This window comes from Puntigrus tetrazona, chromosome 4 (assembly GCF_018831695.1).
Source record: "Puntigrus tetrazona isolate hp1 chromosome 4, ASM1883169v1, whole genome shotgun sequence".
Classification (NCBI taxonomy): Eukaryota; Metazoa; Chordata; class Actinopteri; order Cypriniformes; family Cyprinidae; genus Puntigrus; species Puntigrus tetrazona.
The window spans coordinates 24,027,364-24,055,022 of NC_056702.1; the positions used below are offsets into that span (position 1 = coordinate 24,027,364).

Below are 27,659 nucleotides of genomic sequence, written 5' to 3' on the forward strand. Positions count from 1 at the left end.
GCCTCAAGCGAACGGCAACAATCCAACTAGTTTGACACCCTCCTCAATTATCCGGTTTATTCACGGACTTAACTCCAGGTCAGAGATCAATACGGAGCCAGCAGCTCTGTGTCTAAATCAAGGACTAAAGGGTGAAGGTCTGTCTGCTTTCTTTACATTTCATGCTTCTTTTGCTGGAAATCAACCACGAATGCGTCTCACGAAGCTCTCTAACTTTCAGTGATCAGTAGATCTTGCACATATTTCATCTTTTAGGGAATGCGTTTTGACCGCGGTGATACGGTTTCTCTCTTGCTATTCTAAAAAAGCAACACAATTATCTTGCACTGCACTGTCCAACGATTACACACCTCTGCATCTCAACACAGACCATTATTCTGTTGGCTGGCCATCTGATAAGTTAGCCATCACAACAGGTCATTTCAATACTGGGAATGATTAACAAAACTCCTTCTGGTGTCAGCAGCTTGAAACCGTAGAGGATAGAGGATACTCGGCGTTAGTTTTGTGCTTTATTTGTTAGGCGGCGCACAAGTAACAGTAATTATTAGTTCTGTAATATTTCTTTGAATATATATATATAATACAAGTCAAAAAGGACCATTAATTGTAGCATTTCTTGTTTACAGGCATTTAAAAAGAATTACAAGGCAATCTAATAAAATCAAATAAATCATTTAAATTGGTTTGTTTTATTTATATGAATTTCTATTATTTTTGACATATTTTAATTTAATTATTATATTTAATTTATCTGGAGGAAAAGCATGTCAACAACTGCAACAAAGCCTAATTCAAATGTTAAATATGTGAAATAAATGTCAATTCAAAATGTCAAATATAATATTTTATATACACTATTTATATACAGGTTATTCATTTGTTGTTTTATATTTAATTTTACCATATTTGTTTTATTTGGAGGAAAAACACATCATCAAAACTATTTCAAATGATGAGTAATTGTCCAAAATATTCAGACTAAGAATCTATGCAAAGGTGAAACTCATAAGAAAAATAAGCGCCGTTTAAATTGTTTAACATTTGCTGGTTGTTTCCATACTTCCATACGCATTCATTTACAGAACCAATGACTTTCCTCTTATTCTGAAACAAGGAAAATGTCCCAAATATGTGACTTTGGTGAACGTCTGAGATAATAAAAGTGAAAATTAAAGGCAAAACTAAAGCAAAAATGAGTTGTGTTGCTATAAAATGTGTAATAACACAAGCTCCCAATCAGCCACTGGTGCTCAGAAATGATCAGTAATGAGATACATCCAGGTAAAATCCAATCAAAGAGGGCAGAATAAAAGAAAGATAAGAACATCTAAAAGCCCAGTGTTTCTTGCGATCTTTCATTCATGTTTCTCTTCACATTCACTCTCCTCCACAGAGTACATCTCGTCTTTGAAACTATTAAAAATTTATCTTAAAAGTCTTACTGTATGCTAACTTTACTCTCAAAAGCATTTCTTCTTATTATTAAATGTTCAAAACGGCAATCTTTTGAGAAGTAAAAATGTCTTTAAAATCCTTGCTTAAAAACTCTATTGATTTCTGAGACTTGATTGCATCACTCAGGAATAAAGCATTTCTTTTCTTTTGAATAAAATACAGTATATATATATATATATATTATTATTATACTGTCAAATAATGAATTATTATCCAAAATAAAAGTTTTTGTCTACTATTATATATGTGTGTGTACTGTGTTTATTTATTATATATATGTATAGACACATACATGTAGTATATATTTAAAATATTTATAAAAACATACATTTATAAATGTATACACATATAAATATTTTCTAAATATGTACTGTATGTGTGAATGTGTGTATATATATATATGTGTGTGAAATATTAACAAAATGTTTATGCAAGATTATAGAAAGAATGAATAATTCAGCTGTCTACTTAAGCCGTAACGTTGCCAAAACTTGCATTATTTATATGCTTATTATTTCGGTAGGGAGACGTTCAAAACCTCTGTACAGAATGTTACAATTTCTCAGTAATGACACACACATAAGGCTGCGAGGTGTTTCTGTGCCGATTTACCGCATGGACCTGGCAACCCGGAGACCGGCGCGCGTGCCTGCGGCGTTTAACAAGTGACTCGACGTTATTCACTTTTACATTTACAGAACACAGACAATTAATAAATCTAGGATAGTGTCTTTATTAGGAACAAATTCAGTATTTTATAATAATAACAAATAATAATAATGGTATCAATAAGTCAAATCAAAGACAAATTTATATTTTATTTTATATTTTATTAAATTATACATTTTATTTTATTTTAACTACACACACACACACACACACAGACACACACACAGACACACACACACACACACACACACACACACACACACACAGATCTTTCTATTTCTGACACATTTCTTCTTTTATATCTATTTTTAGATGAATTATTAATTCTTATCTTTCTGTTTCTATAGAAGTTGAGCTGCAGTATTAATGTCTTGAAGAGACTCATAACATCTCACTGTTACTGATTCATCATGCAGCTCAAAGCATTCTGGGTAGAATCTCATCAGTCTCTTCTGATTCATCAACACAGTTTCACTGATGATCCAGAATAAATATAAACTCTAAACCCAGGACAGAGTGTCTGAGTGAATGTGGTCTGGACTGTGTGGATGAGTCTCATTGAGTCAGAGACGCTGAAGAAGGACAGAGTTCCTGCGCTCTCATCCACATACACTCCTACTCTGTAGATATCTTTAAACACTCCTGTTCTTCTTCTTCTGATGATGATGGGCTTCACAGAGAGATAAGTCTCTATCTTATTGTGTCTGAATGAGTAACTGTGAGGAGAGCAGATCAAACTCCAGGACTGATCATTAGATCCAAACCCACACTCTTCACCCGGTCCCTTCCTGCTGATGTTCTTATATGACACTGATATAAACACAACTCCACTCCACTCAGTCTCCCAGTAACAGCGTCCACACACACTCTCTCTACACAACACCTGCTCATAATAATCAAATCTGTCTGGATGATCAGGATACGACTGAGACTGAGACACACATCTGTCACCTTTCTGTTCTCCTCAGACAGAATGAGAAGAGTGTATGCTGTGTTTGGATCCAGTGTGAAAAAACACTCATCTGAACAGAAGAACAGAGACATTAATAACACAACAATCACTACAGTGTGTGTGTGTGTGTGTGTGTGTGTGTGTGTGTGTGTGTGTGTGTGTGTGTGTGTGTGTGTGTGTGTGTGTGTGTGTGAGTCTATGTGTGTGTGTGTGTGTGTGTGTGTGTGTGTGTGTGTGTCTGTGTGTCTGTGTGTGAGTCTATGTGTGTGTGTGTGTGTGTGTGTGTGTCTGTGTGTGAGTCTATGTGTGTGTGTGTGTGTGTGTGTGTGTGTGTGTGTGTGTGTGTCTGTGTGTGAGTCTATGTGTGTGTGTGTGTGTGTGTGTGTGTGTGTGTGTGTGTGTGTGTGTGTGTGTGAGTGTGTGTGTGTGTGTGTGTGTGTGTGTGTGAGTGTGTGTGAGTGTGTGTGTGTGTGTGTGTGTGTGTGTGTGTGTGTGTGTGTGTGTGTGTGTGTGTGTGTGTGTGTGTGTGTGTGTGTCTGTGTGTGAGTCTATGTGTGTGTGTGTGTGTGTGTGTGTGTGTGTGTGTGTGTGTGTCTGTGTGTGAGTGTGTGTGTCTGTGTGTGTGTGTCTGTGTGTGAGTCTATGTGTGTGTGTGTGTGTGTGTGTGTGTGTGTGTGTGTGTGTGTGTGTGTGTGTGTGTGTGTGTGTGTGTGTGTGTGTGTGTGTGTGTGTGTGTGTGTGTGTGTGTGTGTGTGTGTGTGTGTGTGAGTGTGTGTGTGTGTGTGTGTGTGTGTGTGTCTCTGTGTGTGAGTCTATGTGTGTGTGTGTGTGTGTGTGTGTGTGTGAGTCTATGTGTGTGTGTGTGTGTGTGTGTGTGTGTGTGTGTGTGTGAGTCTGTGTGTGTGTGTGTGTGTGTGTGTGTCTGTGTGTGTGTGTGTCTGTGTGTGTGTGTCTGTGTGTGTGTGTGTGAGTGTGTGTGTGTGTGTGTGTGTGTGTGTGTGTGAGAAGTTTGTTCATATTTATAATAAGGTTTTGTTCAGAAATAATAACAAATCAGCTTGAGATCAAATTGAATTGAAGTTTGTATCATGAATAGAATCGATTCCTCACGAGACTGAAATTAGCTTCGGACATAAAATATGTCATCACAGCATTTAATAAAATATATTGTAATGACAGTAAAGTTGTATAAAAAATTATTATGTATTTTAATGAAAACAAATTAATAAAACTGTTATGATTATAATGTTGTTTTACTCTTAAATAAACAAGTATTACTGGTTTATCTGAATGTTATACCAAATAAAAAGAAAAATAATAATATTACAATAATCATATAGCTCTTTAAAAGTCAGTATTTACTATTAATGTAAAATGATTATTTTGGCTATTAGCATAATGTCAACTTTATAATGTAAACAAATACATGGTTGCAGTAATCATTTATTATTTAAATTACAAAACTAAAACATATTGCAGTAGTATTGTTGCAATATTTATTTAATAAAATGTAATAAATAAAAATGATAATGAAATAAAGTGTATATTATTATTTTTAATTAATTGTAATTGTCATAATATTGAAGAAAATGGTTATTTTAAATATTATTACAATCATACTAATTACTACAATAATAAAAATAATGACAAATTAAATAAAAACTACTAAATAATTGATAATATTTAATAATAATAATAATAATAATAATAATAATAATAATGATATATATATATATATATATATATATATATATATATATATATATATATATATATATATATATATATATACAAGAGAGAGAGAGAGAGAGAGAAATATTATTTAATAAAAAAGAATATTTATCTTATTTAATCAAATCAAAAATATGAATGATTATAATTCTGATCTTAATACAATCATAAAAGTATTGTATAATTGTCCTACATTTCTTGAGTCCTGCTGTAATCCTGGATTCTCCTCCATGCTCAACACTAAAAACACACACATAGTCAGTCAGTCAGTAGAAGACTATGCAGTTGATAACATTGAAAAATTATTATAATTATATAGATATTGTTTTTGTCTTGTTTCCAGACAAACAACTTCCTTGCTGTCCACTTTTTTGTCCACTTGTGTGTGTGTGTGTGTGTGTCTGTTCATGTGTGTGAGGTGTGTCTGTGTGTGTGTGTGTGTGTGTGTGTGTGTGTGTGTGTGTGTGTGTGTGTGTGTGTTGTCAGTGTGTGTGTGTGTCTGTGTGTGTGTGTGTGTGTGTGTGTGATGTTTTAGAGGTTCACCCCTTCATTTCATCTTCATTGTTGGGGATTTGTAAATTGTACACCAAATATTTTCTGTATTTTATCTCATTTCATATTAAAGAATCATATTTTTTATGATGACTTTTTTTTCAAATCATGCCCTCAATTCTTTTGTGTGTTTCCATAACAATAAGGGTTTTGTACACTGTTAAAAAAAGTTGTTTTACAGGTAATTGTCTGTATTTTTTTACAGAATTTCCCCCTTTTTTCATTCTACAGTAAAATACATGCTGTTTTACAGATATTTCAGTGTTTTAAAGTTCCATTAAATTTACAGGTAATTGCTTGTATTTTGGTATTACATCAATTTTCAGTTTTTTAAAATACATTTTCTGTATTTTCACAGTATAATGTGTAATTTTACATAGAATGTTATTTAATATTTACAGATTATTCCTGTAAAAATGAGGGAATTTGAACCAAAAATCATCCAATGTTTTTATTGCTATTGACGATTATGTTAGAGTTAAGGGTTATTAATGTTAAATCATATTATTTGTACATGTGCTTTTACTACTCTTTTAATCTTTTCCTGCAAATAAATGCTCATTTTCAACATTATTTAGAATTGTATCATTTTCCTCTAAGTTTCCTTCCCATGTGTATTATTCATGTGCATGTTAATTCTTGTTAACTATTATAACTAACATGTTCATTCTCATTAACTATTTTTTAGAGTTAACTATTTAACTATCTTTTATATTTTTTATAGTAAATTGCAGCAGCATATATGGCATTCTTGATTATAAATCACTGCATTTTTTGATAAATGAATAGTCAGAATATTGTACCCCTGCCTATTTATGGTTGCAAAAGGCAAGCAAATATTTACACAACTTCTTGAACAAAATTCACGAGGACAATGTCTTTGTAATTAAAAGCAAAATAAACATTCTAAATGACTTTTATTTCAAATGTAAAAATGCAGAACGTTTTCTCGTGACGGTAGACTGGGGTAGGTCTGAGAAATTCAAAATTGGCGGCAAATTTAGCTCCGCCACGTCGGTTGGCTTGAGTTCAGTTGGAAAATGTAGAATTTATTTCTATACATATTCATCACACAGGTGCGTAAGATGTCCAGTATCTGGTGGTAATACTCCTAAGGCGTAAACAGCCATTACACAAAAAGAAGAAGAATTTATGTTAGACTACTGATTGGGAAACAACTCTCAGTAGTTCGCTCTCAGTTAACCTGTTTCACCAACTACAACAAATTCTGACGATACGACAGCAGACATCATGCCAACCGACTAAGGTAAGTCTCGCAAACAACACATGAACCATATTTTATATAGTGTAGTCGCGCATTTGTGTTGTTAAGTGTATTAACTTCACTCTCACTTTTGAAACTCTTCAACAGCGGTACATTTTGAAATTGGCTTCATTAAAACACTGCTGGGAGAGAATTCAGTAGGCTGTAAGTTACACCTTGATAATGAAGATGAACACAACGTGGTAAATGGCAAGGTAACGTTTAGAATTTGGTCGTCCGTTGTCACTGTCTTAATGCTTTAAGAGACTTTGTAATGGTTTTCGGTGGGAAAACCATTAACTTGCAATTAAAAGCTGGGCGTATTTGCTCACCTACACTTATGTTATGCATGCATAAGTGTGTTATGGTTATCTTAAAGTTAGTCATTGGTATAATCTTTGTGATCGTACATATTGTCTGGCCTGAGGCTAAGTAACTTACATGTAATTGTCATTAGTGCATTTATCCCGGACAGTTACAGCCCTATGTATTACTACGATGAGGCTAAGTCCCAGCAAATTATATACATGTAACGTTGCTTTATATAATTTTAACTGAAATCACATGGAGGGCCAAAACATCAATGTTAACCTTTTCTGGTCAGCTTCCAGATCATCATCTGAGTAGAACATAATCTATACATCAATCTATGAATATAATACAAAGTATTAAAAAATGATCTTGGTTTCAGGTCGTGTGGAAAGACTGTGGAGACCTACAGCAGATAAGCATGTTTTAAGTTGCTATGTAGTATGAGATGAATAAAACCAAGGGCCTTTTATAAGTTACTCCACCCCAAAATAAAAATGTTGTTGTTAAAGCACTTACCCCATGTCTTTCCAAACCCGTAAAAGCTTCAGTCGTCTTCGGAACACAATTTAAAATATTTTGGATGAAAACCGGTAGCTTTTTGACTCTCCTATTAACTGCCAAGTAAATAAGTCAAGGCCCAGAAATGTTTGAAAGTCATTAAGTCATTCTTTTTGTTTTCTTTACATTCAAAAGTATTCTTTTTAGCTCGAAAACTATGGTTGAACCACTGATGGCAGACTACTCTGACAATGTCTTTCATACGTTTCTTGGCCTTGATAGTGTTATTTACTTTGGTCAGTCAATGGGACAGCCACAAAGCTACTGGTTTTTATCCAAAATATCTTAAATTGTGTTCCAATGACCAACAAAGCTTTTAAGGTTTTGGAATGACATGGGGGTACTCAAGACATTTTCATTTTGGGGTGGAGTATCCCTTTAATAATCAAAATCAGTGTAAAACAGCTGCTTGTAAATATGTCTGTAAATCTTGAGGGGGAAGCACTTTTAAAGAAACTTACATTATGTAATGGAACAACAATCGTTGTCATTTTAAGCAGAAACAGAAGTTTACAGTTAAAATGTAGTGCTTTGTTTAATTAACCTATGGATTACCTTTATGCTTTCTACATTACATTTTTGGATAATCAAAATGTTGGTATACCCACTCAGCTGTAACAGATCTTGGACCGCTTTCTTAAAAAACACAACTCAAAGTGATATGCAGAAGAAGTATTTTTTCATATTAAGCAAACATTGTATCAATAAAACACTTCATTAGACAATTGTATTTGTTTAATAACAATGAATGAGTCCTGTTGAACCTCTGCTTTCTCATCCAGAACAACCTCCTGGACCCTAACTAGTCTGGTTTTAAAAGTGGACACTCAACTGAGACTGCCCTGCTTTTGGTCGTTAAAAGTCTGTGAGTGGCAAGATCAGCTTCTAAGTCATCTGTTCTCATTTTGCTGGATCTCTCTGCGGCTTTTGGCACAGTTATCCACCTGATTGTCCTGTCAACCCTTTTGACAAAGGTGTCTTAGGAACCTCACTCCTGTGGTTCCAGTCTTAACTCTCAGGTAGGTCCTTTGGGGTGTCTTGGAGGGGAGGTTTCTAAGATGCAACATCTAGCTACTGCTTGGAGCACTTCTCCTCTCCATGTACATACAGTGGAATGCAACATTTTGGTAATCACTTGCAGAATCTGAAAATGTGAATCATTTGAGGAAAATAAGAGAGATCATACAAAACTCATGTTATTTGCATGTTTGAGTACTGTCCTGAGTAAGATATTTTACATAAAAGATGTTTACATATGAATAAGACAAGACAAAAAATAGCTGAAATGATTCAAATAACCCCTTCAAAGTTTGGGAATCCTTGGTTCTTAATACTGTATGTTACCTGGGTGATCTATGACTTTTTGTTGTTGTTGTTGTTGTGTGATAATTGTTCATGAGTCCCTTGTTTGTTCTGGAACAGTTAAACTGAGCACTGTTCTTTAGAAAAGCCTCCAGCTCCTGCAGATTCTTCTTCAGTTTTCCAGCATCTTTTCTATATGTGAACCCTTTCCAGCAGTGACTGGGATTTTTATTTATTTATTTATTTTTGAGATCCATCTTTTCACACTGACTTTCACAACTGAGGGACTCAAACGCAACTATTAAAGTTTCAAGCATTCACTTATGCCCCTGAAGGAAACATGATGCATTAAAGCGGCAGTTCGTAACTTTCTGAGTTAAAAATTTACACAAAATACATTTTTGATAATATACATAATAAGCCAGTGTTCAAAACTATCGCCTTTAGCCCGATTCACAATGTTTAGCTTATAATAATGTTTTTAAATTGAGTGGTTCGGGTAGGTTTTCACGGGAAATTTAAGCATGCCTCTGTGTCATTACGTCCACGTCTATAAACACAAAGAAGGCGTCCCGGCCATAGCGTTATCGCCTTGTGAGAATGCTGCAGATGCATATTATGCATAATATTTTAAAGCCTTTTCTCACAGCGGCTGAAATAATTACACTTATTTTGTTGCTTGCGGATTGTGATCCAGACAGTTAATGTGTTTATGAAACACAAGTGACTGAAATTAGATTAGCCTACAACAGTTTTAAATGTGCATCTGTTTGCAGATGTACGGGATTACACAAGTTTTGTATTTTAAAGAACACTGGTCCTAAGGAAGAATGATCCAAAATATCTCAAATATACTGAAGAATCTGCAGGAGCTGGAGGATTTTTCTGAAGAACAGTACTCAGTTTAACTGTTCAGAACTAACAACTCGTGAATAACTATGACAAAACAACAACAAAAAAACATCATAGATCATCCAGGTAGCCATTCACACACAGTATTAAGAACCAACTGTTCCCAAACCTTTGAAAGGTTATTTAAATCATTTCTGCTCATTTTTGTCTTGTGGACTATATGTAAATACATTTTATGTAAAATATCCTACTCAGGACAGTACTCCATTAAAAAATAACATGCATTGTATATGATCATAGATTCTGTAAAGGGTTACCAAACTTTTGCATGCCACTGTATCATGACAATGGGTCAATGATTCATAAACATGATTTTTTTATATTACTGCTGTTGTAATGACACACATCTCTTTCTTTGATTTCAGCTTGGCATCCCAACAGTTGCTCCTCGCATCTCTGCTTCCTGGACCCAAATGTCATGCTGAATGTTGAATGACCATCAGCTTTGCCAAGACAGAACCGCTTATGATTTCAGCTGACCCAACTTTGGCGTTCTAGTTGACACACAAACTTTTCTGACCATACAGCACTGACCTGATCCTGCTGATTTGCCCAGTACAACATTAGGAAAGATCAGACCCTTTCTTATGGTGCATGCTACAAAACTCCTTGTCCAAGCTCTTGTTCTCTCCAGACTGGACTGTTGTACTACTCTGTTAGCAGACCTTCCAGCATGTACTACCAAGACTCTGCAGCTAATCCAGCATTGACTCGTACTCAAACCATCCAAGGTGTATATGTCTTTCTTTTTCAGATAAGCACAATCAGATGTATATCAGGGTGAGTAAATCATGGGGCCATTTTAGTTTTTTGGTGAACTATCCTTTAATACTGACCCTTTTTTTAAAAAAAAAAAAAAACTTAGACTAACTGTTAGACTACTTTGTATTTTACATTACACTGTATGTTTTATTTGCCGTTGCAAATGTATAAATGAGTATATATCAAATGCATTTAATGTACAAATTTTGCATGTTCTGTATATAACATGTATTTCCTATAATTGTATTATTCTTTTAAATTGACATCAATGCTTTAGTATAATAACTAATACGGTGAATGTGCAGGTTCATTTAATCATTATGCATTGAATTGAATTGTTAATTTTAAAGAAAATTGCTGAAAATGTAGCTTTTTTTACTATTTCTAAGTGTTCTGCTCATTTCTCTATTGTCCAAACATTTGAAACTGTAATTTCTGGAAAATGAATGATTAAAATGTATATCTACACACATTTGTGTTTATGTTATGAATTTACTAAATTTTTATACATTTTTTTTGTTGTTTAATGTTTTACAAACTTATTCTAGGTAGACATAAAATAACTTCTAAATGCCTTTTAAATTATAGATTTATTCCGTAAAAAGGAGGATTAATCATGTAAATATATAACATTTTTGTAAAAAAAAGTGTGCTTACTGCATTTTTAAACAATATTTCTTAGTTATTTCACAGAAAAATTGTACTTTAAAAATAAATTACTTTAAATGGACATAGCAACTATATAAAATAACTAATTAAAATCCTAAATGTACAGTGATAAACCTGAAAGTTGGTGGGTTTTATATGTAATTTGACATAATTTGTCAGTTTTTTAATAGTCTAAAAACATTATCAACGGTAATATACTGTAATTTAATTAATTTTGACTGTAAATTCAATTCTGTATTTTTAAAGTTTTTGCTTGTAATTTTGTGAAATGGTTATTTTCTGCAATTTAACGGAATATCTCTGGAAGCCCTGCTGCCAGTCTTTTTACCGTTTTTTTACAGATTTTTTTTTACAGTGTACCATTCGGGTGAAGCTATAATTTAAAAAATATTCTCTGGTCAGAAATGGACAAAAAAATGCATAAGGGTTAAACAACAAACCCCAAAAACCTCTCCTGCATAACATACTTGAGTTTATTTAATGAGCAGTTTGGATCCTCCAGTTTTTCAGAGAGCAGCTTCACTCCTGAATCTCCAGGATGATTGTAGCTCAGATCCAGCTCTCAGGTGTGAGGGTTTGAAGTCAGAGCTGAAGACACATAACCACAGCCTTCCTCTGTCACCATACAGCCAGACAATCTGAAAACACAGCAGTGATCTCCTTTTATTCATTCATGAAATATCCATTTCAGCCATAATTATTCCTTTAGAATCATGACATCTGAAGCAATTTTCTACATTTTCTTGCTTCCACTCATTACTTAAGAAACCAGCTTCTGCTTGTTCTTAACGGCTGACTAATTCAGGATAGTCTCATGTAGCCAGACTTTCAGACTGATGAATGGAGGTCTGGATTGTATAGTTTTATGCAACATCACAGCCTTATAGAAACACTCATATGGCTTTGCTTCACTCAACGCCAGTTATTTTTAAGTAATAAAGTCGTAAAGCCCAGATATTAAAAGGCAAAATTCAGTAAACACCTTATTGATTATGTATATTTTGTCCAGACAAGAAGATGAACCCACAATATAAAAAACTATGCTGTATTAATATGACAAATACTGAATTTAATTATTATTTTTATTTTAAATATACCATGACACTTTAAATGTTTCTACAATGTTTTGTCTCACTGTTTAATAAATAAAATATTGCTGCAAATCCATAATCTAGATCGCTTCATTCCAGCATAAAACAAGATAAATAACTCAAAATATGACTGTTTTAATGATATGACAAGATATTTCACTTTGCTATTTCTGTCTCTGTCTTGCACATGTATATTTATTATTGGTATTATTGTTTATTTATAGAACCACTCTCATAATGACGTAATGTATGTATGACGTAATTTGTGAACAGTGAAGATGTTTATTGTGGACATGGACAGAGTGATTTATTGTTTGCCTGAACAATCTCTAGCAGTTGTCACATAGATTAAGAACTGAACCTCAAACTTCCATACAGTAAATATTACATAATTCTCTGTTTAATAGTTTTCCACACATCAGCCACAAAACTTATTGCAGATTTAGGTAAGTGTCTATTACCAACAGAATTCATTTCATTTAATAAATCGTTTGACCTGACCATCACAGGTGCAGTCCAACAATTTATTAATCAAGTTATTGCATTTTGCCTCAATATAAATGTTATCTGTTCAAAACTGCCTCTTTTGTGTAACAGTACATGCCAAGTCACATGGGAATAATGTAATAAGCAATTGGCAAAAAAATCATGGGTTCATGGGTCAAAATTGTACTTAAAATCATGTTCCATGAAGATATTTTGACAATTTATTTTTGTCAATTAGATGTTTAAAAACATACATTTTAAATTGTAATGTACATTGCTAAGGACTTTTAGACAACTATAAAGGTGATTTTTTTTTGTTGCTTCAAATTTCAAATATTTGTCTCTTGGATAAATATTGTCATAACCTAATAAACCATCAAAAATAAAAACACCTCAATGCTTATTTATTCAGCTTTAAGATGAAAACTTTACTCTTCAGACTGGTTTTGTGGTCCAGGGTCACATATAAATAAATATAGAGCTAATATTAAAATGCCGCAAGCTTTTCAATTTGATAAACACATTTTTCTTATTTGTTTTATTGAAAGCCTTTACCTCAGAATCTCCAGATGACAGTTTGGACTCTTCAGTCCTTCAGAGAGCAGCTTCACTCCAGAATCCTGCAGGTCATTGTTACTCAGGTCCAGCTCTCTCAGGATGTTTGAGTTTGAGGATTGTAAAACTGAAGACAAACTTTCACAAGACTGAGCAGTGAGATTGCATCCACATAGCCTGAGTAAAGAACAAGACAAACAATTAGATTGAACAAAAAGTACTGAATGGAGTAGTCGTGTTTTAGCGAAGCTCCTCTATATATTTTATATTTTTCGGTCACTACTGTGATTACTCTGGGTTTCACTTGTATCTTTACATAACTTTGATTAGTAAAGAACTATACAATGACAAAACCTAACACCGAAAAGGTAGACCGTTGAATGATCCTCCTGCTCAGTCACCGCTGGAGATGGCAGAACAGGCCGCTTCAGTCTCTGAGTCTGGTTTCGAGTCTGAATCTAGCAGTATTCTTTTGACATTAAAGAATATGAGCAATTTCATTGTTTGGACAGAATTTAATCTGTGCTGTATGTTGTACATAGAGCATATTTGATAATAAAGTTGACTTGATATGTCTTTATTTTCATTTTCAAAACGATGACCGACCTATTAGTTTTTTGTGGAAGCATCTTTGGTGTCCACTCAGGCATCTTTTTTGAGGCTCTGGGATAGAATCAATTGAGGTTGTAAATGCTACTGCAGATTTTGACCGTCTGCTCTCTCACATTGAGCAGAAGTGTGCGAAAAATACAATCAGAGAATGAAGCCCTTTGTCATAAAACAATTTATGGATTCATCACTTTCCAAAGAAGAAAAAATACTTCAACTGGTTCTTCAACCGTTTCCTTTTCACTACGAGGGCAGACCAATACACATCTTTCCAGATCTTCCGGCTGAAATTAGTGATGTTCGGAAGCATCTCCGGAGTGCCTGTGTAAGGATCATCTACCCGGAGAAACTACATTTCACCCACGGGACTACTGACAAGGTGTTTTCCTCAAGACCTTGAGACACTCACTGGGGTGCTGTCTTAAATATAACTCATATACAGTATATGCAGGCTGGACATGCACTGGTACGTGATTCCTACTCAGTAGTTGCTTAGACTGAAGCATTAGTTTGACTGTTTTTTGTTGTTTATGATATGTGTTCATGTGATTGGAGAGAGAGCTTCTGGGCTTTTATCTTAAGCTGTAGTTTACTGTTCAGATGGTCTGCAATTCCTCAGTGAATCTTGGGGGTGTGTATTCTCACTTTGTTTGGGAAAGAGGGGCGGGGGTAGGAGGGTAATGTTCTTGGTTCTCTTTTTGTGCAAGTTCTTTTTTTATTAGTATTTATTATTATAAGCACTTTTCATGCTTGTTTTCAAAGGGTGTATATCTTCCATTTTCAACCTTTGTATGAATCCTAATTTACCTTCAAGAGGCAGTGGTCTTTACCAGCTGGAATGTGCGTAGCCTGGGTCATGTGCTTAAACGAGCTAAAGTATTGTCACATTTAAAATCGCTATCTGCCAATGTTATGTACTTACAAGAAACACATATTAGGCCCACCAAAGAGAAGATGATCAAATGCAGCTGGGTTGGTCATATTTTCCGGTCTACATTCTCCAGCAAGGCTAGAAGAGTTGCAATCTTAATCCGTTAAACAGTTCCTTTAAGACATGTTTCCACTCTGAGTGATTCAAATGATCGTTACAGCTTGGTAACTGGCTACATTTATTTATTTCATGTTAATGTATATTATGTATTATATATGTATATATGAATATATGTACTGTACATTTCACTTCTCAGTGTATATGATCAGAACTTTGATGACCTTGCCTTCTTTCTTAAAATATTTCATTTACTGTCTGATTTCACTGATTCACATGTGATTGTAGGTGGTGATTTTAATCATGTACTTGATCATTGTTTGGACAGGTCAGCCCAAATAATCCAGATGCCTTCCTCTCCTGTAGTTTTAAATAACCTAAAGTCCTCCATGAACCTGGTTGATATATGGAGAATGACACATCCCACTAGTAGAGACTATTCTTTTTTCACTAAGACACAAGTCTTTCTGTAGAATAGACTATTGCTAGTTTCCAAACTTATATCAAATGTGATTACCTCAAAGTATCACAACATCTTATTTTCTGATCACTGAAGAGAAGTCATAGGCATTTTTATTACATTGTGGAACACGTCTAGGATGTCCCTTCAGTCCCTTGTTTTTGTGATTGCGATTGAGCCTCTTGGAAACATTATTAGAAATCATTCACCTAACAAGCCTGTAAGTCTGGGAAATCATTACATCTCCTTATACACAGACGATATTGTTCTTTTTCTGTCAGATACCAAACAGTCTTAGATCTTATAGATCTTATATATAAGATCTCTGGATATATAATTAATTTATGTCTTTAGGTACTGATCTTAGTGTTATTCTACCCAAAAAACCCAAATTAATTTTTAAGTAGTTTTTTCTTAATAAATTGGAAGATTTGAAGACAAACATAAATGGAGGACAAGTCCTCTTTCTATGATAGGCTCTATAAACAAGTCTTTTTTTTAAACATTAGATTAATTTACTCTCCCTTTTATCTGCGTCTTTAAAGCTCCTATTTCTGCTTCTCCTATTTGAGCTTCTCCTATTTCTCCTATTTGTGACCGATGTAAATCTGCAGAAGACTCTTTGACATGTCCAATACTTTAAGATTTTTGGTGTGACATATTTCTCTGACATGTACATACATATATTTTACACTTTATTTTATTGTCATTATATATTGTTATTTTGATGTATATTTTTTTGTTGTTAGTATTTATTTTACATTCTACATTTAAATACATTTCTTTCTTTCTCCTCTGCACAGTCTTGGAATGTACCAGAATAACATTTCACTAAGTTGCACTTGTAGAAATTGTATGTGACAAATAAAATCTTGAATCTTGAATGGTTGTGTGTTTATACTTGGTCCTGAAATAGCATTATTTGGTTATTCTGTTTCTCTGTGAGATCACAATGTGTCTGTACAAAGTACCATCATTTAAGGAAGGATTATTGCTAAGAGTATAATTCTCAGGCTGTGGAAATCAGACACTTTTCCTCAGTTTAAGACCTGGTTGACATATCTTACTGGAATATTGCACATGGAAAGAGTCCGGTATTGAGTTATGTGTAATATTGTTATGTGTCTTATAGTATATGGTAACCATTTCTAGACCAATTGTTCCAATGTAATGTTGACACTGACCAGCAAGGTAGTGCTTAGAATGTTTTCTGCCCCTATTGTGTGCTTCTTTGTTTTTGCACTGAAACTGCTTATATCCCCAGATTGTCCTTAAAAGTCTGATGTTTTTATTACTATTTTTATTATTAATAATATGTATTTATTTATTTTATGAAACCAAATGCACTCTCATATTTAGGAACAAAGGATAGAGGACAGAAAATAAACACAGGAAATTCAATATATCATAGATTAAATAAAATCATAGTCTAGTTGTATACTTTGTCTTCATTTTCAGAAATGCAATTACATTTACCCCTGGGGTGAACCTTGCTAGACTTTCATTGTTTTTGTATATTTTAATCCCAGAAGTGTGGCAGACGTTCATCACCATTGGTGTAAAGAGTTCATGAGACAATTTAAGACTCAATCTTTAAATGGCCAGATCTTCATCACGGCTGACAAACACAAGGTTATCCTCCAGTTTCTCAGCATCTTCCAGAGCAGACATACAGTGAAAACCAAGATATTCAGATTTATTTTATGTGGAAGATTTTTGTTTCCTTCATTGCCAGTAAGGAGCATCAGTATGAAACATGTTCACAGTACTTTAAGAACCTTTGACTCCTGTTTTCAATTAAGACTCAGACTCAACATACAGCAGTGCAGAGGATAAACTCAACAAGTACATGGCAGATGGGCATAAGATTGACCAGGAGGTCAGGGTGTTTGAGCCTTAGATAACAATGTGTTGCAAGGCCATTCAGCACTTCAGTGATGTGCAACAAAATGAACTAACTTCTTACTTGAGAAGTATGAGGTGGAGGTGGAATTGGATGTGTTCTGGAAAGATCTACATGAGAGTACCTCGGCCAAATTGTACAAATATGCTTTCTCAAACTTAGTGAATGATGAAAGCTGGTGAACAAGCTGGTGTTGTTAAGCCAAAGGAGGTAAAGTACTAACTCTCAGGGCCTTGGTTTTCTTGTACTACAACTAACAGCTCTGCAGCTTTTTAGAGGAAACCAGGGATGATTCAGTAGATTTTGATCTTATTTGTAGCTTTACACACACTTTATACTGATATGTGAATATCAAAAATGAAACGTTGGTTTTCACGTTTCTTTTGTTAATTATGTGGAGATGATGCATAGTTGGCAGTCTATAGAATTATATTAGATAACTTTAGATTAATTCCTTGCATTAGTTAATGCATTGTTGGCATGCTCTAAAATTGATAAATATCTACTGGTTTGTTAAAATGCAAAAGACTGATTAAAATGAAATGAATATTGAGTACTTAAAATGTTTTAATATTAAAGAGTTACATGAAGGTAAATGTTGATAATATTTATTTTTACATTTTAGTCTTCTCTTTATGTTACAGAGCACAGTGGTTCTTGAGGTCAGAAGGACCATGTTAGAAGAATGTTGATATATTTTCAGATGAATGTTATATTTTTACTGCAAAACACCACAATAAATGGCACAAGTGAAAAGAAATCTGAAAAAGTGCTGCAAAATTCTGGAGGAACTGTTACACAGATCACACAAAGACCCCATCGACTGGTTTAGTGAATCTCCCAAAACTCTCCTTTTCACTGCCAGAAATGTGATCATTCACATTAATTTTAGTAAAAACACAAACTATATCATGAACATTAAAGTGTAATAATCTTCAGTGTTACTTACCAAACTGATCTGGATTCTTTAACCACAGGTAACAGATACTGAAGAACTTCATCTCCTGTATGTTGTTCTCCAATAAACTGTTTTAGATCAAAGACATCCATCTTCTGCTCTGATGTCAGCAACACATAAACCAGAGCTGACCACTGTGAAGAGGAGAGTTTGATTTCTCTTATTTTCCAGATTTCAGATAACCCTGAATCTCCTGAATCAGTGAATCATCACCCAGTTCATTCAGACAGTGAAACAGATTGATGGATTTCTCTGAAGAGTGATTCTTCCTGATCTTCTCTTTGATGAACTGAACTGTTTCCTCTTTGTTGTAGGAGCAGCTTCCTGTCTGTGTCAGTAGTTTTCTTAAGAGAGTCTGATTGGACTCCACTGAGAGACCAGAAGAAACCGCAGGAAAAGATCCAGGTGTCCATTCTTACTCTTTATAGCCTGTTCACAGCTCTCTGATGCAGCTCAGATAATGAATTATATTTATTCTGGTAAAATATCTTGGACAATAGACTGTGTTTGGTTTGGTTGAAAACATTTCTCTTCTTGTTTGTAGAAGAGAGATGCACATATAGAGCTGCTAGATGTTCCTGAAGGCTCAGATGAATGAAGCAGAAGACTTTCCCCTGAAACAAGCCCAGCTCCTCTCTGAAGATCTGAGTGCACAGTCCTGAATAAACTGATGCTTCTGTCTCATCAATGCCACACTCTCTCAGGTCTTCATCATAGAAGATCAGGTTTCCTTTCACAAGCTGCTGGAAAGCCAGTTTCCCCAGTTTGAGGATCATGTCTTCATCTGTCACGTTCTTCTCATAGTCTTTCTCATGTTTGATGTTGGTCTGAAGGATCAGGAAGTGTGTGTACATTTGAGTGAGAGTCTTGGGAATCTCTCCAGTCTCTGCTCGACTCAAGATCTTCTCAAGAACAGTGGCTGAGATCCAGCAGAAGACTGGGATGTGACACATGATGAAGAGGCTCCTGGAGGACTTCAGGTGTGAGATGATCCTGTCGGCCAGACTCTGATCACTGATCCTCTTCCTGAAGTATTCCTCCTTCTGTGGCTCATTGAAGCCTCGTACCTCTGTCACTCGATGGATGCACTCAGAGTGGACGAGATCAGCTGGTCTGGAGGTGATCCAGATGAGAGCAGAGGGAAGCAGATTCCCCACAATCAGGTTCATCAGCAGCACATCCACTGAGGCTGACTCAGATATATTACACAGATTCACTTTACTCTTAAAGTCCAGAGACAGACGACACTCGTCCAGACCATCAAAGATGAACAACACTTTATATTCATCGCTGGATATTTCCATTTCTTTAGTTTCAGGGAAGGCGACGTGAAGAAGATCTGAAAGACTGAGTGTTTTGTCCTTCATCAAGTTGATTTCTCTGAAAGGAAGTGGAAATATGAGCTGGACGTCCTGATTCTCTTTCCCTTCGGCCCAGTCCAGGATGAACTTCTGCACAGAGACTGTTTTTCCAATGCCAGCGACTCCCTTTGTCAGCACAGTTCTGATGTCTTTGTCTTGTCCAGGTAAAGGTCTGAAGATGTCACTGCATTTGATGGCTGTGTCCTCTGTTGCTTCTCTCCTGGATTGTGTCTCAATCTGTCTCACCTCATGCTCATTATTGATCTCTCCTCTCTCACTCTCTGTGATGTAGAGCTCTGTGTAGATCTCATTCAGCAGTGTTGGGTTTCTCTGCGTCGCTGTTCCCTCACACAGACACTCAAACTTCTTCAGCAGATTTGATCTAAGTGTGTCGAGGACTCTTCTCTTAAAATCTAAAGACTGAATCACAGATGTCTCTCTCTTCATAGACACAGCTGGACTCTGCTTCTGATCTCTTTTGATGAACTGAACTAAAACAGAAAACAGAGAGAGATTCAACATTTCATACAGTTTATTTACAAAAACTATTGACTTAAACTTGATAATATACACGATAATAAATTGTAAATCAAAACATCATATAAGTGTCATACCTGAGTCCAGGCTGTGAATCTTCACTCTTAAACTTCACTGGATGATCCATAGAGCAGTCACTCTTCATAGACACACAGCTGGACTCTGCTTCTGATCTCTTCTGATGAACTGAGCTGAAACAGAACAGATGTTATACTTTATAATCAGAATCATCTTAATATATTACAAGATAATTTTATTATGCTTAAAAATATGTGTGTATATAAATATGTGTATAATAAATAAACTTGTAAATGTTCATGGTTTTATTTCTATAAGAGAAAAGCTTTATTGTGTTCCTCAAAGTACCTGCAGGCTGGAGAATACTCTTCATCTCAGATGTTTGTGTTTCATTCATGATGGATCTGAACAGTTTGATCTTCAACACTGACTCTAGATGGAAATGACAAACAATCACAAAAAGTACAGTAACTACTTAAACAATGGCATGGGTTTATCTATTAATAAATGTAGAAATGAATCTCGCTCAAGATCACACAACGAACATGAAGATGAGATATTGTCTTTATATTAAAGAAAGACATGAGAATGCATGAGTATTAATGAAATGAAGTGTCTTTCTACTCCACAGCTGAAGACTTGCTTTGATCAAAACGTTCAGTTTCTAGACAACTTCTCAAAATGTCTTTGCTTTCTCATGAAGTTTATGTATCTTCCCACAAGAACAAATAAAAGATGAACAATCAGTTTTTGAAAATGAAGAAAAGTTCTTACGATCAAGTGTAAACGTCGCATGTAAAACATAATCTGCTTTCACTTTCTTTTTCTCAGCAAGGTTCTTCCTGTTTAGAGCAGTGCTGAGGCTACGAGGAGAAGCTGGTCATTTTACAAATAAACACAATTTATTAAACGATCATGATAATAAATGACTTATTTCACTATGTATATACTTATTTTAAAAATTGTTTTCTTGATCAAATACGGGTATCTTCCTGATTTCCCCTCTTTCTATTGGAGGAAATCACACACTTGTCGCACCGATGATTCGTCAGTTTCTGTTAGTCCCGCCCATAATGTTAAAGGTACAGTTCACCCAAAAATAGAAATATTCTGTCATCTGTTGCTCCTCAATATTAATATTATGGTCTTTGGTGTCTCCATGTGGTCCTGTTTTTGTATCACAGCTTGACTTGAGCTAATTAATTATTTAACATGAATTAAAAATAAATAAATAAACTGTATTTGAAACACAGCCAAGAGAAAAAGAGCAAGCCAGTGTGTGTGTGTGTGTGTGTGTGTGTGTGTGTGTGTGTGTGTGTGAGTGTGTGTGTGTGTGTGTGTGTGTGTGAGTGAGTGTGTGTGTGTGTGTGTGTGTGTGTGTGTGTGTGTGTGAGTGTGTGTGTGTGTGTGTGTGTGTGTGTGTATACACTGGAGAGTGTGTGTGTGTCTGTGAGTGTGTGTGTGTGTGTGTGTGTGTGTGTGAGTGTTTGTGTGTGTGTGTGTGTGTGTGTGTGTGAGTGTGTGTGAGTGTGTGTGTGTGTGAGTGTGTGTGAGTGGAGTGTGTGTGTGTGTGTGTGTGTGTGTGTGTGTGTGTGTGTGTGTGTGTGTGTGTGTGTGTGTGTGTGTGTGTGTGTGTGAGTGAGTGTGTGTGTGTGTGTGTGTGTGTGTGTGTGTGTGTGTGTGTGTGTGTGAGTGAGTGTGTGTGTGTGTGTGTGTGTGTGTGTGTGTGAGTGTGTGTGTGTGTGTGTGTGTACACTGGAGAGTGTGTGTGTGTGTGTACACTGGAGAGTGTGTGTGTGTGTGTGTGTGTGTTTATGTGTGTGATCAAAAAAACAAGAAGACAGAAGTATAGAGAATACTCGCATTTAAAAAATGCAAAATCATAAGATTTTAATGAAATAAACTCACTATGTTTTACCACATTTTATTTGTCATAAATCATTAAAGTCATAAGAATATCTTTTTTTTAGATTACATTGTATAGAATGTACGTATTTGTTAAACGTTTCGTCTTCCATGTAATAGTGAATGAAGATGATTTTACTTTGTAAAATATAAATGATTTTAATGTATTCTGCTTGTTTTAATAGTCAGATAAAAAATAATATTTATTTTATTGATAAAATAAGTCAAGTAAATATTAATTATAATCTAAAATAAATAAAATATAAATATGTATTATTATATACAATATAATAAAATATATATTTTTAAAAATAGTACTTTAATCGATTAAAATGAATTATGTTTATTATATGCTTTACCTTTAGCGTTGTCATTATTTTATTTATATTTATTATATTATTGAATAATGAACTTGAGCATTAAAACCAATTTTAAAATTAAAGAGTTATTTTATTATTTACAAATCATAAATCATACATAAGCATATATTTATGCTTTTATTATATGCATGTATTTTAAAACACAAACTATAGCAAAAAAATAAAGTGCGATATTTGAAAACATTTTTATGAAAATCATATTACTTGATGATGATATATATATATATATATATATATATATATATATATATATATATATATATATATATATATATATATATATTGTGACGTGAGGAGCCAACGACAGACACAGTGGGCGTAACGTCAGGCCTCGGAGAGGCTTTTTATTAACAAAATATAAAATAATACAATAAAATAAAGTGTCCAGGGAAAAGTGTCCAAATAAAAGGGGAATCTGGTGTCCTCGGCCGTGCTGTGGGTATAGTGGAAGGTCAGGTAGTGTTCCAGAGGGAAGGGTCCAGGTAAGGGGCCGGAGTCCGGCGGTCGCACGCGCTCCCCTCTCCTGTTCGGGGGCGCGAGGGGCGGCGGCTTCTTCCGCGGCATCTCCGTCGCTTCTTTCCTCCGGTCGTCAGAGATTTAGGGGATTTAACGGCTCGGCATCCTGGCCCGTCCAGCCAGATCCGGGTGCAGTCGCCGCCTGGACTGTACGGGTCCCACGACGCGCTTGTCTAGCGGGCGGACGAGCCTTCTTCACGCACCCTTCCTGGACCCACGAGGACACCAGCGTGCATGCACGGGGGAAGAGACCGGTCTCCCGAGGAGGGACGCGTTCGGCCTATAACGGCGACGGTGACGAGCTAAATGCAGTTCAGGTGTGCCTCGTCACACGCCGCCAGACCTGAACGATACCACGCCCCTCCTCTCGGACACACCCACTCCCGCCGGGAGCCTGGTGAAGGGCGGCGAATAAAGGACGGGGTGATGGTGACAATAAAGAGGAGGGGCAGCCGACTCGTACATTCCCCCGCCAGCGTCAACCCCGTCAGGCGTGCCGCCACGCAGGAGTGCTACCTTCTCAACCAGGCTCCAGCGGTCGGAGTGGCGGGGCAGGGATTCCTCTCGAGGCAACTCCTCGCACCGGGACAGAGAAACCGGGAATTAGTCGACATGCTCAACCAGCCACCGGGTAAATGACAATACAAGCAAGCGCCACTTACCCTTCCTGGTGGCTGGGAGCGAGTCTCCGTTGTTCCTCCGTCCCGGCATGGATACCAGAGAGAGGATGACGTCATCAGATGTCGCCCAACTGTGCCGTCTAAGCTCCGCCTTGCCCGCATTCTCCACCACTGTGACGGGAGGAGCCAACGACAGACACAGTGGGCGTGGCGTCAGGCCTCGGAGAGGCTTTTTATTATTACAAAATAATAATACAAAATAAAATAAAGTGTCCAAGGGGAAAGTGTCCAAATAAAAGGGATCTGGTGTCCTCGTCCTGCTACTGTGGGGTATAGTGGAAGGTCAGGTAGTGTTCCAGGGGGGCAGGGTCCAGGTAAGGGGGCGGAGTCCGGGCGGTCGCCGCGCGCTCCTCCTGTTCGGGGCGCGGGGCGGCCTCCTCCGCGCATCTCCGTCGCCTCCCCCTCCGGTCGTCAGAGATCTAGGGATTCAACGGCTCGGCATCCTGGCCCGCCAGCCGTGCATCCGGGTGCAGTCGCCGCCTGGACTGCACGGAGTCCCACGACGCGCTTGTTCTAGCGGCGGATCGAGCTCTTCACGCACCCTTCCTGACCCACGAGGACCAGCGCAGCATGCACGGGAAGAGACCGGCTCCCGAGGAGGGACGCGCTCGCCTATAACGCGACGGTGACGCAGCTAAATGCAGTTCAGGTGCGCCTCGCCACACGCCGCCAGACCTGAACGATACCACGCCCCTCCTCGGACACACCCACTCCCGCCGGGAGCCTGGGTGAAGGCGCGAATAAAGGGCGGGAGTGATGGTGACAATAAAGAGGAGGGAGCAGCCGACTCGTCACAATATATATATATATATTATATATAACATTTTTTCTTTCATGCCAAAAAGCATCAGGATATTTAGTAAAGGTCGTGTTTCATGAAGATATTTTTTGTCAAACTCTCATTTTTGATTAGTAATATTCATTGCTGAGAAGTTCGTTCAGACAACTTGAAAGGAGGTTTTTCTCAGTATTTGGCATGCTTTTTGCTCCTCAGTTCTCAGACAAATAGAGTCTGATTCACAACAAACCATACATCAGTGGAAAGATGATTTATTCTGATCCACGCTGGCTTTTGTGCTCCAGGGTTACATGTTAGTTTATTAGTAAAAGAACAGAAAACACAGATCTCATGCGCCAAATATTAGTGTATTGGTGAAGTACTGGAGTTATTGATCATGTTTGTGTTGGGCTTTAATAAGATGGATGGGTTTCTTAAAGCTTAATTGTTTAATTACTTCAAAATGTATAATTGATATATATTTTTTACGACTGTATTGGTGTTATAGAATCAAACATTCATCCGGACTCTGAACCGTAATATCTGTGGAATACTTACTGCAAAAGCACTCTCGGCAGTTTCAGGCTGTGGGTAATTTAGGCAGAGGTATAAACCTGCACGATTGGAAAACCGTCAACAACCGTGAGCACTGTAAGTAAATGAATTGAGACCGGTAGATCCAGTCACAAATTGATATACGCAGACCATGGTCTTTCCGGTATAGGAAGAGGATGTCACTTAGTCCGCTGGGCACTGATGAAAAGTTTTTGTGATGTTGCATGTTTCACATTGTTGAACAAAGTGGATAGTGTCAGTGCGGATGGTTGACCACCAGAAGCGATTGCTGACTAGCTGAAGGGTTGCTGTGATGCCTGGATGACCAGCGCTGAGTATCATGAACCCAGCTGAGAAGGGTTCATAGAGGCACACAGGTTCAAGTTAGGTGGGCATGCTGGTGGAGCTGACGGTAGAATGGGATCTCGAACGAATTCGTGAGGGGTGTTCTTGAACTGCCTGGATAGGCATCAGCCTTAGTGTTCTTTGAGCCTGGGCGATATGTGACTTTGAAGTCGAATCGGGAGAAAAACAGAGGCCATCTGGCTTGTCGCGAGTTTAGGGACGTTTGGCCAAGTGGATGTACTCAAGGTTTCTGTGGTCGGTATGATAGTGAACGGTAATTTAGCTCCCCTCTAGCCATTGCCGCCACTCCTCAAGGGCGGATTTCATTACGAGAGAGCCTCTGTGTCCCACATCATAGTTGCGCTCAGCTGAGTTAAGCTTGCAGGAGAGGTAGTGTTTATTGCGAAGAGTTTTGCTGGCTGCCCGTGACGTTGAGACAAAACACAGCACCCACACTCACATTGGATGCTTCAACCTCTACTATAAACTCCCGTTGGGATCTGGGTGATGATGTATCGCGCAGGACGAACCTTTCCTTAAGCAGATTGAATGCTTGGATGCTGGCGGGTGATAGGCGATGTGATTTCTCTGACCAGAGAGTGAGTGGAGCTACACGATACTAAAATTGCGGAATAAACCTCCGATAAAAATTAGAGAAACCCAGAAATCATTGTAATTCTTGACTGTGGTAGGGGCGAGGCCACTCCACGCACTGCTTTGACTTTGTGCTTGGTCCATCGTTACTCCTCGGACTAATGATAGATATACCCCAGGTAAGCCACTTGAGTCTTGAGGAATTCGCATTTCTAAAGTTTAACGTGATAGTTGGTTGTCAATGAGGCGCTGCAGAACAGTCCTGACATGATTGACATGAGCATCAAAGTTATCTGTGTATATGAGAATGTTGTCCATGTAGACGATGAGGAATTGGTTTAACATGTCTCTGAACACTCTATTCACAAAAGACTGGAAACAGACGGACTGTTTGTGAGCCCGAACGGCATAACGAGATACTCTGTAGTGCCCGGATGTTGTGGGAGAAAGCCATCTTCCATTCATCTCCTCTCTGATATGGATCAGGTTATAAGCGCCGCGGTCTAACTTGGCTCTGTGGAGTTGTTCCAGGGAGGTTGGTATTTAGTGGCAGCGGATAGCTTGTATTTAACAGTGACCTTATCCAGACTGCGATAATCAATGCAGGTCAAGGCTTCCTATCCTTTTTCTTAACGAAGAAAAACCGACAGATGCTGGTGAAGTAGAGGGGCGGATGAATCCCTTTGGCCAGTTCATCCTCAATGTAAGATTTCATTGCCTCTGATTCTGGTTGTGAGAGGGGGAAGACACGACCACGTTGAGGAATGTGTCCAGGCATGAGGTCAATGGCGCAATTATAATGGACTATGAGGTGGTAGAGTTGAGTTGCACCTCTTTCACTGAATGCAATGGCTAAATCTTGATATTCAGCAGGAAGTCTGGGTAGATCGGGTGACCTTTCTTCAGAGGATGTGGCTTGGAAGGAGATTGATGCAAGGGGGTGTTCAGGCAGTGCTTTGTGGACAGTTTGATGACCAATGTGTTATTTGATGATCGGCCCAAGATATGGTGGGGTTGTGAGCCTCAAGCCAGTAGTCCATGGATGATGCGATGTTTGGGAGAGTGAATCACAAAAGAAGCGGATAGATTCCGAATGGAGAGGGCTTGCTTGCAGAATTAGGGGTTGAGGGACAGATGACACATTTCAGGTCCGAGTGGGCATCCGTCACCGCCACTGCCACATGGGGTTCACATGGAATCAGAGCGACCCGCAGTAATGGGCGTCCACTTCACTTTTTAGTTGAACATTGATTTCAAAAGAATCCAGAATGAGTTTGGGATCTCACCGAAGCAGTCATGATGGCACTGAGGACGTGTGGGGCAAGAAACTTCGGAAGTGTCCAGCTTGACCACGAAGTAAAGACACAAGCGTTCACGCATCATTCGCCAGTCGCTCCTCAGAGTCTAGAATTAGGTTGGAACCGATCTGCATGGGCTCAGATGCCGATGATCGAATCAGAGGTTTGGAATTGTGGAACTTAAACATCTTGCCATGCGTGCTCTGAGAATATTATCGAATTTGATACGATCTCCATGAAATCCTCCAAAGTTCTGCTTCTCATCGCCAACAAGACCAGTTCAGTTGTGCAGTTAGATGTTTAAGCTTGGGCTTCCGATACAGCAGCTCTGAGTGGTGTGATTCCCCTTAACCTGATTGGGCGGCAAGCGCGGTGCAAAGGTGAGTGTAATCGGCTGCAGTGTTGTTGCCTTGTGAGAGGCGAGCAGCTGTTCTCAGGTTCCTTTCCTCAGCTACATGTTGAAGAACTCCTAAGATTCATGCATGAAGTCATTGTAAGAAG

General features: G+C 37.4%; 1 protein-coding gene and 1 pseudogene across 1 annotated transcript in view; one reads left to right on the plus strand and one right to left on the minus strand.

Moving 5' to 3' along the window:
- Positions 1–27,659, plus strand: part of LOC122342945 (NACHT, LRR and PYD domains-containing protein 12-like) — a 510,774-nt gene that overhangs the window by 393,566 nt on the left and 89,549 nt on the right.
- Positions 4,903–21,099, minus strand: LOC122342987 (annotated as a pseudogene).